Source organism: Mercenaria mercenaria, unplaced genomic scaffold (assembly GCF_021730395.1).
Source record: "Mercenaria mercenaria strain notata unplaced genomic scaffold, MADL_Memer_1 contig_2987, whole genome shotgun sequence".
NCBI classification, from domain to species: domain Eukaryota; kingdom Metazoa; phylum Mollusca; class Bivalvia; order Venerida; family Veneridae; genus Mercenaria; species Mercenaria mercenaria.
The window spans coordinates 49,712-63,021 of NW_026461084.1; the positions used below are offsets into that span (position 1 = coordinate 49,712).

Below are 13,310 nucleotides of genomic sequence, written 5' to 3' on the forward strand. Positions count from 1 at the left end.
TGTGAGAAGCTATGTGCATTCTTATCTGAGGCGACAACGTTGGAACAAATTGTACTTCAGATGAGTCATACAATAAATTTAATGGTATGTCCTAAAGGGATGCTCAAAGAACGTGAGAAATCATCTGAACCATTATCACAAACAGTGGCTTTAAAACATATCACACTGCGAAATGTTAGTATAGATGAGCATCGAACAAATACAATTTACCTTTCTAATCAAGAGCTTCTTCCAAGTGTTTACTTTGAGAATTGTTCATTTGTACCACGTTTCCTGCTATATACTGAACTACACATCTCAGGTAAGTCGTTAGACTTTAAGGAACATGGGCTATGTCAGAAATTATCATCATCGTTGTTGTGTGCAGTGTCTTTAACATGTTTGACACTGGAATACATAGAGTGTTTCTGTTCAAATTGTAGAAGTAGAGCAACTGACTTTTCTAATCATAAACATCTTCGGAAAATTCATTTTTTCAATGTAACATTAACACCGATTTGTCCAAAAACGATAGATACATTTTCTATCGTTCACTTTACAAAAGTTTTAAGAACAAACCATAAACTGTGTAAGCAATTATTATCATCTATATCGAAAACAGAGTTTTTAAAACGCCTGGAATTAGTAAATATAAGATGTGACAAGAGTGGTTGTGTAAAACATTTCATTGATCTGACACAACTTCACCACCTGCGTTCTTCCTCTTTCTTAGGAAGTACTTTTGTCAGTGTCTGTTCTGAAGACGAAGACCGTAGTAGTATGGGTTATGTCCGTGTGTTTTGAATTACATAATTAGAATTAAGGGTTTGTTCATACCCCACAGTTATAATATTATATAAGACGCTTTGAACGTGCCATATTCAGCACCAACAAATTCTGCAGCACTGATGTTGCAATACCTACAGAAACTTTGTTACGTTGTCTGGACATTGTTCATAACGGACATAGCAACGCGCCTTGGATACACCAAGGAAACCGCACTGAAATTAAACTCGATACCGACAGAATAGTATATATTTGTTGTTGATATTCTTCCTCTACCGAGTTGATGCTCAGTTTCAGCTAATACATTGCAACATTGTATTCAGGACAAGTTCCCCGTTGCATGTTAGAAAAGTGACTGGAGAATATGTATAAGAGCTGTAAGTTAGTGTTATATGATATACATTAATGATATTGCTATGCATGCGAGTTCATTGTACAATGGTATGTGTTGTTTCCTTTATGCATGACTCAGTTTCATGAAAATGCAACTTATATTTTGATGATCATAGCTTTAATGATATTGTCCATTTTCACCATGCTAATTACAGTGTATTTCACAGAATAATCCATAACTTTCGTATAATTATACTCCTTGGGTCAAAAGACACGTTTCAGATTCAATTGAACGTCCCTGTCAGTGACTTTAATGCTAGAAATTATAGCATAATAATCATCTCAGATTGTTTCAGCATTTATACAAATATATACGTGTATTTTTATAGAATGAAATATGATGTTTTGTCATTTCGTACTGTTTTTGACAACATATATCTTACAAGTAAACTCAAAATGTAAAATCTATCGCATTATTTATTATTACCTGCCTGAGGTCTAGGAACAGTGTCACAGATGTTTGAGAAAAAACATTTTCAATCCTATAACCTTTTTGAAATGTAATGGGGTATATCCCTCTGTCGTAGCACACGAAAGGACATGGAAATAAACAAGACATGCTCACATGGTCATCCCCTTGCCTATGATTCTAATTCTGCACCACCATAAATAATCTAAACATGTAAACGTGCAAGATGAATAAGGAGCTGCGTATTTAAAACGCAGTCATGCGCTGTGTGTACAACCGAAGACGTTGCTTTCTTAAAGTTTAGAAGTAGAGATCATATGACGGTCAAGGTCATCTTTATATAGGTCAGTTTGTAGGTCTTGCCACAAGATTTGTCAAGTTCAAGTACCAACTATATTTGGTCATTTATGTGAACTGTAAACCAAAGCAATTGTTTAAATTTGAAGAGGAATGTCATACGAGGGTCAAGGTCAATTATATACAGGTCAGTTTATAGGGACTTACCGCAAGGATTGTCGAGTGCCAGTATAAACTAAATATGGCCAAGCCATCCGGCTAGGGTCGGTGGTTCTACCCAGGTGCCCGATCGTGATGAAATAATGCACGCAGGGGCACCTGGGGTCTTCCTCCATTAAAGCTAGAAAGTCGCCATACGACCTATCATGTGTCGGTGTGACGTTAAATAAACAAGAGGACCATGATGGTCCTGAATCGCTCACCTGTTCCCACATGACCCAGTTTTGAGTATGACGTCGTGTTTTCTATTATTTGACAAAGTGACCTAGTTTTTGAGCTCATGTGACCCAGTTTTAAACTTGACCTAGATATCATCAAGATAAAAATTCTGACTAATTTTCATGAAGATCCATTGAAAACTAGAGCTATCACTAAAGGTGATGAATGTATCCCCTGCATGCACTGACACAGTACATTGCAATTTGACGCACACAAGATTGCATAATTATGTGGACTGTATGTATATAGACTGTATGTATACAGTATAGTAACAAAAAACAAAGTCCCATAACTATGCAGAATATTTATCTAAAAGAATGTAACATGCACCATGCACAACTAGGGTTGGTACTGATCACTTGTGTGAAGTTCCATTAAATTGAGTGTAAGGGTTTGGTAGATTAGGCACGCACAAGATTGCATATGCAGACTATATGTACATAGTATGTTGACAAGATACAAAGTCCCATAACTTTGCAATTTTTGTCGCTGAAAGAACCTAATATGCCCCATGCAAAACTACTGTTGTTACTGATCACTTGTGTGAAGTTTCATAAAATTGTGTCAAGGGGATGAGGAGAGATGGTGCGCATAAGATTGTGTCTATGTATATAGTATAGTAACAGAAAAACAAAGTCCCATAACTTTGCAATTTTTTTTTTCTGAAAGAACCTAACATGCCCCATGCACAACTACTGTTGTTACTGATCACTTGTGTGAAGTTTCATTAAATTGTGTCTAGGGGATGAGGAGAGATGGTGCGCCCAAGATTGTGTCTATGTATATAGGATAGTAACAAAAAAACAAAGTCCCATAACTCTGCAAAACATTTTTCTAAAAGAACCTAACATGCCCCATGCACAACTACTGTTGGTACTGATCACTTGTGTGAAGTTTCATTAAATTGTGTCAAGGGGATGAGGAGAGATGGTGCGCACAAGATTGTGTCTATGTATATAGTATAGTAACAAAAAAACAAAGTCCCATAACTCTGCAAAAAAAATTTCTAAAAGAACCTAACATGCCCCATGCACAACTACTGTTGGTACTGATCACTTGTGTGAAGTTTCATTAAATTCTGTCAAGGGGATAAGGAGAGATGGTGCGCACAAGATTGCGTCTACGGACAGACAGACGGACGGACGGACAGACAGACAGACAGACAACCTGAAACCAGTATACCCCCCTTACAACTTTGTTGTGGGGGGGTACAAATATGGCCTCTAGGGAGGTCAAAAGATTTTTCAAATTTAAGACCTACTGACCTAGTTTTTGACCGCAGTTGACCCAGTTTCAAATTTGACCTAGATATCATCAAGATGAACATTCAGACCAACTTTCATACAGATCCCATCAAAAGTATGGCCGCTAGAGAGGTCACAAGGTTTTTCTATTTTTAGACCTACTGACCTAGTTTTAGACCGTAGTTGACCCAGTTTCCAAACTGACCTAGATATCATCAAGATGAACATTCAGACCAACTTTCATACAGATCCCATGAAAAATATGGCCTGTAGAGAGGTCACAAGGTTTTTTTATTATTTGACCTACTGACCTAGTTTTTGATGGCACGTGACCCAGTTTCCAACTTGACCTAGATATCATCAAGGTGAACATTCTGACCAATTTTCATGAAGATCCATTCAAGGGTATGGCCTCTTGAGAGGTCACAAGGTTTTTCTTTTTTAAGACCTACTGACCTAGTTTTTGATCACAGTTGACCCAGTTTCAAACCTGACCTATACATCATCAAGATAAACATTCAGACCAACTTTCATACAGATCCCTTAAAAAATGTGACCTCTAGAGAGGTCACAAGGTTTTTTCATTATTTGACCTACTGACCTACTTTTTGAAGACACGTGACCCACTTTCGAACTTGACCTAGATATCATCAAGATGAACATTTAGACCAATTTTTATGAAGATCCATTCACAAGTATGGACTCTACAGAGGTCACAAGGTTTTTCTATTTTTAGACCTACTGACCTAGTTTTTGATCGCACATGACCCAGTTTCGAAACTGACCTAGATATCATCAAGATGAACATTCAGACCAATTTTCATACAGATCCCATGAAAAATATGGCCTTTAGAGAGGTCACAAGATTTTTCTATTATTTGACCTACTGACCTAGTTTTTGTAGGCATGTGACCCAGTTTCGAACTTGACCTAGATATCATCAAGGTGAACATTCTGACTAATTTTCATGAAGATTTTGTGAAAAATATGGCCTCTAGAGAGGTCACAAGGTTTTTCTATTTTTAGGCCTACTGACCTAGTTTTTGACCGCACATGACCCAGTTTCGAACTTGACCTAGATATCATCAAGGTGAACATTCTGACAACTTTCATAAAGATCCCATGAAAAATGTGACCTCTAGAGTGGTCACAAGCAAAAGTTTACGCACGCACGGACGACGGACGCTGCGCGATCACAAAAGCTCACCTCGTCACTTTGTGACAGGTGAGCTAAAAATAATAATGTCGGCCGTAGGCGAAACGGTAAAATCTGGTCAACTAAAATGATGTTTTTGAGGTTTGAAGGTAATGGTCATATGAACATCAAGGTTGTTATTTATATCGTCTTGCATTATGGTTGGAGTAATTGGGTCATTTATGGAGGCTGTTAAAACCATAACAAGGTTGTAAGTTTCAATGTAAAGGTCATGAGGTTCAATGTCATCTATAATTCTATCCCTCTGTATTTACATGTTTTATTTCAATATTTGAATTATTTTGCCCTATTTATTATTTTGGTAACGTAAGTGAAATCTTTGTAATAGAAAGCGTAGGGGTTTACGAGAAAAAAACTTATTATTCGAGTGGCCCCTACGCTTTCTGTTTTTTATCATGGTCCGCCAACAACGGATTCGGCTACTAATTTTGATGGACAAGTTAACATTACATTTTAAGCTTTGGTACTATCACGTGACAAGCGTACTCAAACAGAAATAGAGAGCGGTTTCAACATTTAACAATTATAACGACACTGCAGGTAAACCGTGATACAATTTCGATTTGTTCGCCTTGATATATCTTTATGTATTTCTATGCCTACTATACAGGCCAGAACTTTGTTAAAAGGCATTCAGTAGCTTAAATATATTTCCATTGTTATTACAACAAATATGTACGTATAATTTAACTGCATAAAATTGGGCCATGTAACCAAACCATCCACTACCGATTTTTGCCCTAGACCATCCCCACCCCCATCCCCTGTCTAAACTTCCCACTTCTTTTATGTATAAACAACTTTGTGTAAAAAGGTTTAGTTCAGGCAGGAGTGGATGTTCCATTATAGAACAAGAGCTGTCACAGGAGACAGCGCGCTCGACTATTTCGATGCTGGATAGTGAAACTGGGCACATCTGAGGAAACTAGAGCTGTCACTGGAGTGTTTAATGACTCCAATTGTGGATGAAGATATTACACAATAGCCCGAGTCTATGTCAAAACTATCAACTTAAAGTAATAGGAGAGGTAAAAATAAAATGTATGAAAACACTATATAAGTATATCCTATACAAAAAGGGGCATAATTCACTAAATATTGGTGCCAGAGTTCATATGTGTTCCTTGTGTCATATGGTGTGGGTGATGATGCTGAACAACTATTTTAAGTTTGAATCAAATCCATTCAGTAATAACAGAGGTAGAGTGAAAGCGCACCAAAACTTTAACCTGAAATTCTAAGTAAAAAGGGGAATAATTCATGAAAAATTGTGCCAGAGTTATGCATCTTGTGTCATATGATGTGGGTAATGATGCTGAACAACTATTTTAAGTTTGAATCAAATCCATTCAGTAATAACAGAGGTAGAGTGAAAGTGCACCAAAACTTTAACCTGAAATTCTAAGTAAAAAGGGGAAATAATTCATGAAAAAATGGTGCCAGAGTTATGTACCTTGTGTCATATGATGTGGGTGATGATGCTGAACAACTATTTTAAGTTTGAATCAAATCCATTCAGTAATAACAGAGATAGAGTGAAAGTGCATCAAAACTTTAACCTTAAAATCTAAGTGAAAAGGGGGGATAATTCATGAAATATTGGTGCCAGAGTTATGGCCCTTATGTCAGATGATGTGGATGATGAGGAATAAGTATTTCAAGTTTGAATCAAATCCATCAAGTAATTACAGAAATAAGTTGAAAAAAGAGAAAGTGCACCAAAACTTTAACCAAGGTGGGGACGCGGAAAGACGCCGACGCCGGGGCGAGTAGGATAGCTCTCCTTATACTTCGTATAGTCGAGCTAAAATGTTGTTTTCCATAATACAGTATCATTAATTGCTTTGACCTCAAAAACAACATGTTCATTATTTATCTTACAAAAACTACTTTCTGAATAAAAGTCTACAAATGAGTAAACTCATTCTCTACCTCTGCTCCATGTGGAGAAGTTGGCACTTTATTGCACAGTACAGGCTAGTACTGGTACTCAATCCAGGAACACCTATTAAGGCTATTTACTGCCCCTTGTTATGCAACTAAAATACTACTGAATGGAACTCAGCTCTAAATATATAATGTCAGACATCCTTGAAAACCCACCTAGAAGAATTATGGTTTGCCCCCTAAACCAATTAAGACAAAGTACAAATTCTTTCAGTGTTTTATTTAAAATTATAGCTATGAGTTATCTAAGCAATGGAAAATAAATCATTACATAATTTACTGCATTTAAGTGTAACATAATCAAAAGTTTAACAATGTGTAGCTGTTTAGTGTTAAGGAAAGGCTATCGCATCTATTCCGAAATGCGACCATCCAGTAACAGTTGGATGTTTGATCAATGTAAACTGCCGACTGTCTTGTAAACCACAACAAGCAAGATATTTCAGTAGACAGATTCCCTCAGTTTGCTGCGGCTAGATTAAATCATATTTATTACATGGTTTTCAGTTAATTATTAGCGAAAAGAAACTATAAAATGGGTTAATTTAGTCAAAACATGTAATGAAAAGAAACCATGTTTGTTTTACATGTCAGATCAAAATATTATTTCACTCATGAACACCATATCTAACATTTTCACTCCTGGCCACTTGTGGAAGTATTGCTAGTGTTCACTTATGACAGATATTTCAATCTAACACTCAAACAAACAAAATTTAATATCCTCTATAAATTCTTTCTTTATTGTCCTTGCTTGTAGCTGAACACACTTCAACTGTAAAAAAAATCCAGTTTCGGAAGCTTTTGCGAAGGCATTTTTCTAAAAACTAACTAAAATAGAAGCTTGGCTCTGCTACAAGAGGCAAAAATGGCAGGAAATAATTAGATTATTAGGACTTCACTACTCTTGGTTAATTCTCACATGATGAAGGTCATAAGCCTTCCCTTTTCTTGAGATTATTTCAATGGCAGTGAAATAGTTCAAAACTTAATTTTTCAAATCATAGACTTATCTGAATGAAAAAAATAAGTATATAAATGAAGTTTACAAAAAAAAAAAAAAATCGAGTTAATGAATACTAATTTGTGTCGGTCATCTAGCTTATATCTGGTACAAGTAGCAAGATTTTACAAGATGTGAGATCCTTTAAAATTAGTTTTTTTCCAATATCTAGCAACTGTACACTGTTATTCTAACCAGCACTTTTTATTTGCCCAATTCAGTCCATCTGGTATATACTGTGTATATAAATTATTCACTACTGAAAAGAACAGTATACCTTTAAAATGATATAAAATATAAAACTGAATTTAAATAATTTACATTGATACAGTTTTACTGCGAAAAAAAAATGGATGTATAAACAAACAACAGAACAATATTTCAACAAGTACAAATTTTAAACTTTAATTAAGTTATTTCATTATGCTACATCAAATAATAGACATACAGATTCTTGTAGTACATTTTTTACACTTTTCATATTAATTTATTACACGTTGTAATTTAGTAGTATAACGATATCACTTCTTAATATTAGGAATAATGCCTTTAATATTTATCAGTTTTGCAGATTACATAAACAATCGACAATCCTACAAGGCAAGTCCATGCTTTACAAATTAGTTGGTAAAACTGATTTTAACAGAGTAAAAAGCAGGGGGGGAAATCAGTTTTAGGAGATAAAAAATAAAAGCAGCATAAAAGTAAATAATTATGTAACAAAATTAAAATTCTAAAAAAAACACAGTAAAACAGTCAAAGGTCACCTTTAGTACCAGTCACACTTTTTTTTCTGCATACTACTACCCCATCTTCCCCAATTACCTCCTGTGGACTCCTCTTACTTATGATATGGACTCTTCCATTCCTTAAAATAGGGGACGAAGGTCTAAAACTATTAACACTATGCCAAAATCAAGCGTTATGTAAATTTATCTATGAAATAAAATAGCATAAGCATTTTTCTGATAACAAATATAGAAAAAAATTCTCTCTCACAACCAAGGAATATAATCTTATAAAATAAAAAATATTAACTGACAATACAAAATGATGATGAATACAGTTGCAGAATACACAATTTCTTATTTATAGGAGAATGTGTGACCAAATGCATTAAAATAAAAAATATCCAAACAAACTATTTGAAACTTACAGATGTTTTTACTTATTTCTATATTATATGTAGTTCTTACAAGTGATGTAAAATTATTGCTAATAAATCCTCTTCAACCTAGCAACACAAAGGTCGAGTTTTTTTTTCCATTTCACAGACTGAAGATAAAAATGAAGCTATTTTTCATTAATGGAATGAGACAGTTGGTAATCCTGTCAACCCTTTTTTCCTGAAATGAACTCCCCTTTCCTATACATCGTCTTGACAATGACACAAACAAAAGGGGTGGAAGGTTTCATAAATTTATCGGTAAACATGCTTTTGGCAAAAATAAATGTTGCTTCTGCGAAAAGGACCCAACAACTCAACAAAAGGCTGTAGTACATATATAGTATAACTGTAAAGATTGGTAATATAAAAGAACCCATAATAATTCAAAATATACAAGTTGCAATTCTACATATTTAAGCTACAACCATTTTCAGCTGTCAATGAAAAACAATTCAAATTAAAAACTCGAAAAATCATATTACTGAAGCAACATTCATTTATAAACCAAAGGATAAACTACAACACCAGTTTGATTTATCCAACTCAATTTCCCAATTTACCTATCTATACTTGTGCCTGTTAACATTAACATTCCTTAACACTTCATTACTAATGTAAAGCAATGTCATCCCATATTCATTTTTATCCAAAATCATTCTTTTCACCAACATTATAGACACTTCATTTTTCCAAGCCTAGTCTTCAATCCATTGCATTCAACCTTTTAAAATTCTATTGTTCATTTCACATATGGTACTTCACATCCCATTATCTCAATCTGCACAAAACACTACTTTATTCCTTTCACTATTTACAAGTTCCTGGTGTAGATGATGTCACTTATGACATCACTGATAATGTTGTGACATCACGTGTCACTGATGATGTCACTTCTGACATCACTGATGATAATATTGTGAAGCATAAATATGATTGGCTGTCTATATTTATATGAAAATGTATAGGCACTCATTGGTGGCTATCTTTGTCACTGTTCGAAAGCACATGAAAGCTTGAGTTATTGCATCTGTATCACCAAAGGCTTGCTGCAGTCTGAAATAAGAAAACTATAACAGATATTTTGATCAGTCAAAACTTAATGAAAAATAACGTCAGAAAAATTATAAAGGAAGTCCATGAATGTCAGAAACTTAATTCAGATTTAAACTAAAATGCTCCAAACAGTTAATGTAACATTTAATAGTACTGTATCTTATAGCAATCTTGACAAACGAAACTTCATTCTACAAAATCCAACAAATACCCAAATCAAGACTTTTTTAACCCTTAACCTCCTAAATTTCTAAAATGGACTGGTCCATCATTCAATCCTGACAGTACCGATTATTATTCAAAGGGGTGTTAACTGAACATTTACTGACTTAATAGCGAACAGTGCAGACCATGATCTGTACTGGTCGCAAAGGCAAAATCACTTGCTGCCAGCAAGCTAAGTGTTAAGGAAGCAACATAGAAAAATATCCGTTTCAACAGCAGCATGTCTCGTACAAATTAAGTAACTGACACTACTAAAGACCAAACTATTTCTACCTAAATTTGTCCAAACTTTCAGGCCTTTTATGCATAAGTTTGAGTCAAAGGTGTAACTCTGGTCTTGTCATGTAAAATCCTAAACAAAACCTATGGTGCACAACTTCACACTCTGAATAATATTCATACAAGGTTTCATACCTCTAGGTCAAATGCTTTTTGAGACAGGAAACTTTCAGTTCCTTTATGCAGGATTTTGACTAAAGTTAATTATATAAGCCGTAACTCCTGTCTAGCTGAGTGAAATCCAAAACAAAACCAAAGGTGCACAACTTCACATGTCAAATAACATTCGTATCATGTTTTATAAGCCTAGGTTAAATACTTTTTGAGGTATGTGTAAAAATAAACTTTTAGATCCTTAATACGTATTTCTTACTATGTCACCTGCCATAAATTTGGACTAGCTGAGTAAAATCATAAACTAAACTTTACATGCTATCCTATGATGTTTGGAGACTCTAGGTCAAATACTTTTTGAGACATGCGCAACACAAATTTGGACATACATACGGACAGACAAAGGCAAATCTATGTGCCAAACATTTTGGCAGGCACAAGAATGCCCACTTTTCAAAGGCAATAAAAGCTAAAATTCACTTACACATTTAAATCTTTCAGTTGCCATTCACTTCTTCTATCTGTCGCATACACTCTATTTTTTCTACTGATAAATCTTGATTCATGAGTACCACTTCTTGTATGGCTGCCCTTAACAACTGTTTAATGAAATATAAAAAAGCTATGCACAGAAGTGGTTACAAAAATACAAAGTTTAACATAACAATTCGTACCAATTTTGATAATCATGATTTTACTTTCCGCTTTTACTTCTTAACATATTTTCCCTTGCAGTTAATTACAGCCAACACAAATGTTATATGGAGACCTTCTAGCTTTTAATGGCGGAGGAAGAGCCACACTGTCCCTTCTGGCATTGTTAATATTTGGGCTAGAATCAAGTAAGATTTCTTGCATAATGATGAGACAAATGGTTTCGCTTTAATATACTAATTTATTTGAACAATTCTCGAGTCTGTTTCCTTGTAAAAAAAAGTACTAGGCTTGGTGTTGTGACCCCAGTTCAATCAAGAGATCTTAACCTCTTGGTTATGGTGGCCCTGGAGATAATCTTGCTAATAAAGATCTTAAATACTTCATAAACCATCAAATGTAAACAAACTACAAAATGCTGTCATATTGATCTGAACATATTTATTATATAATGTACAAGATAATTTAACCTTTACCCTGCTAAATTTCTAAAATGGACTGGTATATCATTCAATATGGACAATACAATTTATTATTCGAAGGGGTGTTTACTGAAAATTTACTGAGTAGCGAACAGTGCAGACCAAGATCCGTGCAGGCTGATCATGGTCTGCACTGGTCGCAAAGGCAGAATCACTTGCAGGCTAACGATTAATAATTAACATTCGAAATAAAGCTAAAAATCAATCACTTACAGCATCATGGTCGCACTCATCATTTTCATCACTTGTGACTGTAATCTTCCTTTCCACTCGGGTCTCTACAACACCATCTCGTTCTGTTTTATACTGTAAAATTCAAAATCGTTATTTTGTATTCCTATAACTCTGTTTATCTTAATTGTTACTTCTCGCATGTCATCCACATTATAAAATTTACTTCCTCAAGCAAAACATTTGACTTTTTTTCATAAGTTGTGTTTTCATAAAAAATCACACGTTAAAGGCTACAACTTGAGAATTAACAGGCCTGGGGTTCAGATCTAAAAACCTACTTTCTGTTACCCAAAATGTAATTTTTCAATGAGTTATCTGGGGTAAATTTTGAAATCAGGACCAGTCCGGCCCAGAATAATGTTATTGAGTATTTGATTTAAAATGAATTCTGTTACGACAAGACAGGTATGGCATTAATTATTAAAGAAGAAATAAAAAGATTTTTTTTACAAAAAAGGGTAAACTTCATAGAAAAAGAGACCTAAGTTACTAATATAATTGTGAAAGTGAAATAGTAAAGATTTAGTAAATAGGACAATTTACAATGAAAATTTTAAATAGCTTCATATTCTAAATTCTGAAACATGATGCCTAAATCGAAGAACAATCAAAACACACAAAAAAAAAAAAAGTTATAAATATTCTGATAAATGTACACAGAAAATGAAAATTAATTCAAAGAAAATCAATCTAAAACTATAAAATCTAATTTACATCTTCCTTTATTATGACTAGAAGCATTAAAATACCAAAAATATAATATGAAACATAAAATCATTCAAACAAAAGACCCAACACAAGCATTTTCACCCTTCATATTCAAAGCTCACTGTATCACATTAATATTCCTGAATGACTAATTTTTCGGGGATTTTGTGGTTGTATTTATCTGCGAAATTTAATCCCAACAAATAGCATGAATTTCGGGAATTCTATTTTTGTAATCTTCAAAGACTGAAATCCATGAATTTATATCAAAAAATAAATAAATAAATAAATGTTTTGGCCAAAAAAACGAAATTCTATTCCAAGGAAATAAAGTAATTTTACAGCCGATGTAAATCTTAAAACAATATATGCAATGTATATTTTAAGTCTGATTTAATAACTATTATCCACTAATTATTATTGAAAAAAAACTTTTATAATATATGCCAAAAGAAGTTGCCTGAATATTCTGACTGTTGTTAACAGGTCTCACATGCAATTTTAACAGTATAATACTTCAGATGATGTTTCTTTTATGGAAGTAAGATGTCTTTCTAGTATTTAACCCTTAGCCTGCTAAATTTCTAAAATGGACTGGTCTTTCATTCAATTTGGGCAATACCATTTATCATTTGAAGGGGTGTTCACTGAAAATTTACTGACTGAATAGCGAACAGTGCA

General features: G+C 34.1%; 1 long non-coding RNA gene across 1 annotated transcript; it reads right to left on the minus strand.

Moving 5' to 3' along the window:
• Positions 1-6,914: 6,914 nt before the first annotated feature.
• LOC128552643 (uncharacterized) lies at positions 6,915-12,057 on the minus strand. Its single transcript, XR_008369134.1, has 3 exons — positions 11,901-12,057; positions 11,036-11,150; positions 6,915-9,933 (listed from the first exon to the last, which is right to left on the minus strand). It is a non-coding gene; the product is annotated as an uncharacterized LOC128552643 (long non-coding RNA).
• Between the last annotated feature and the right edge of the window lie 1,253 nt (positions 12,058-13,310).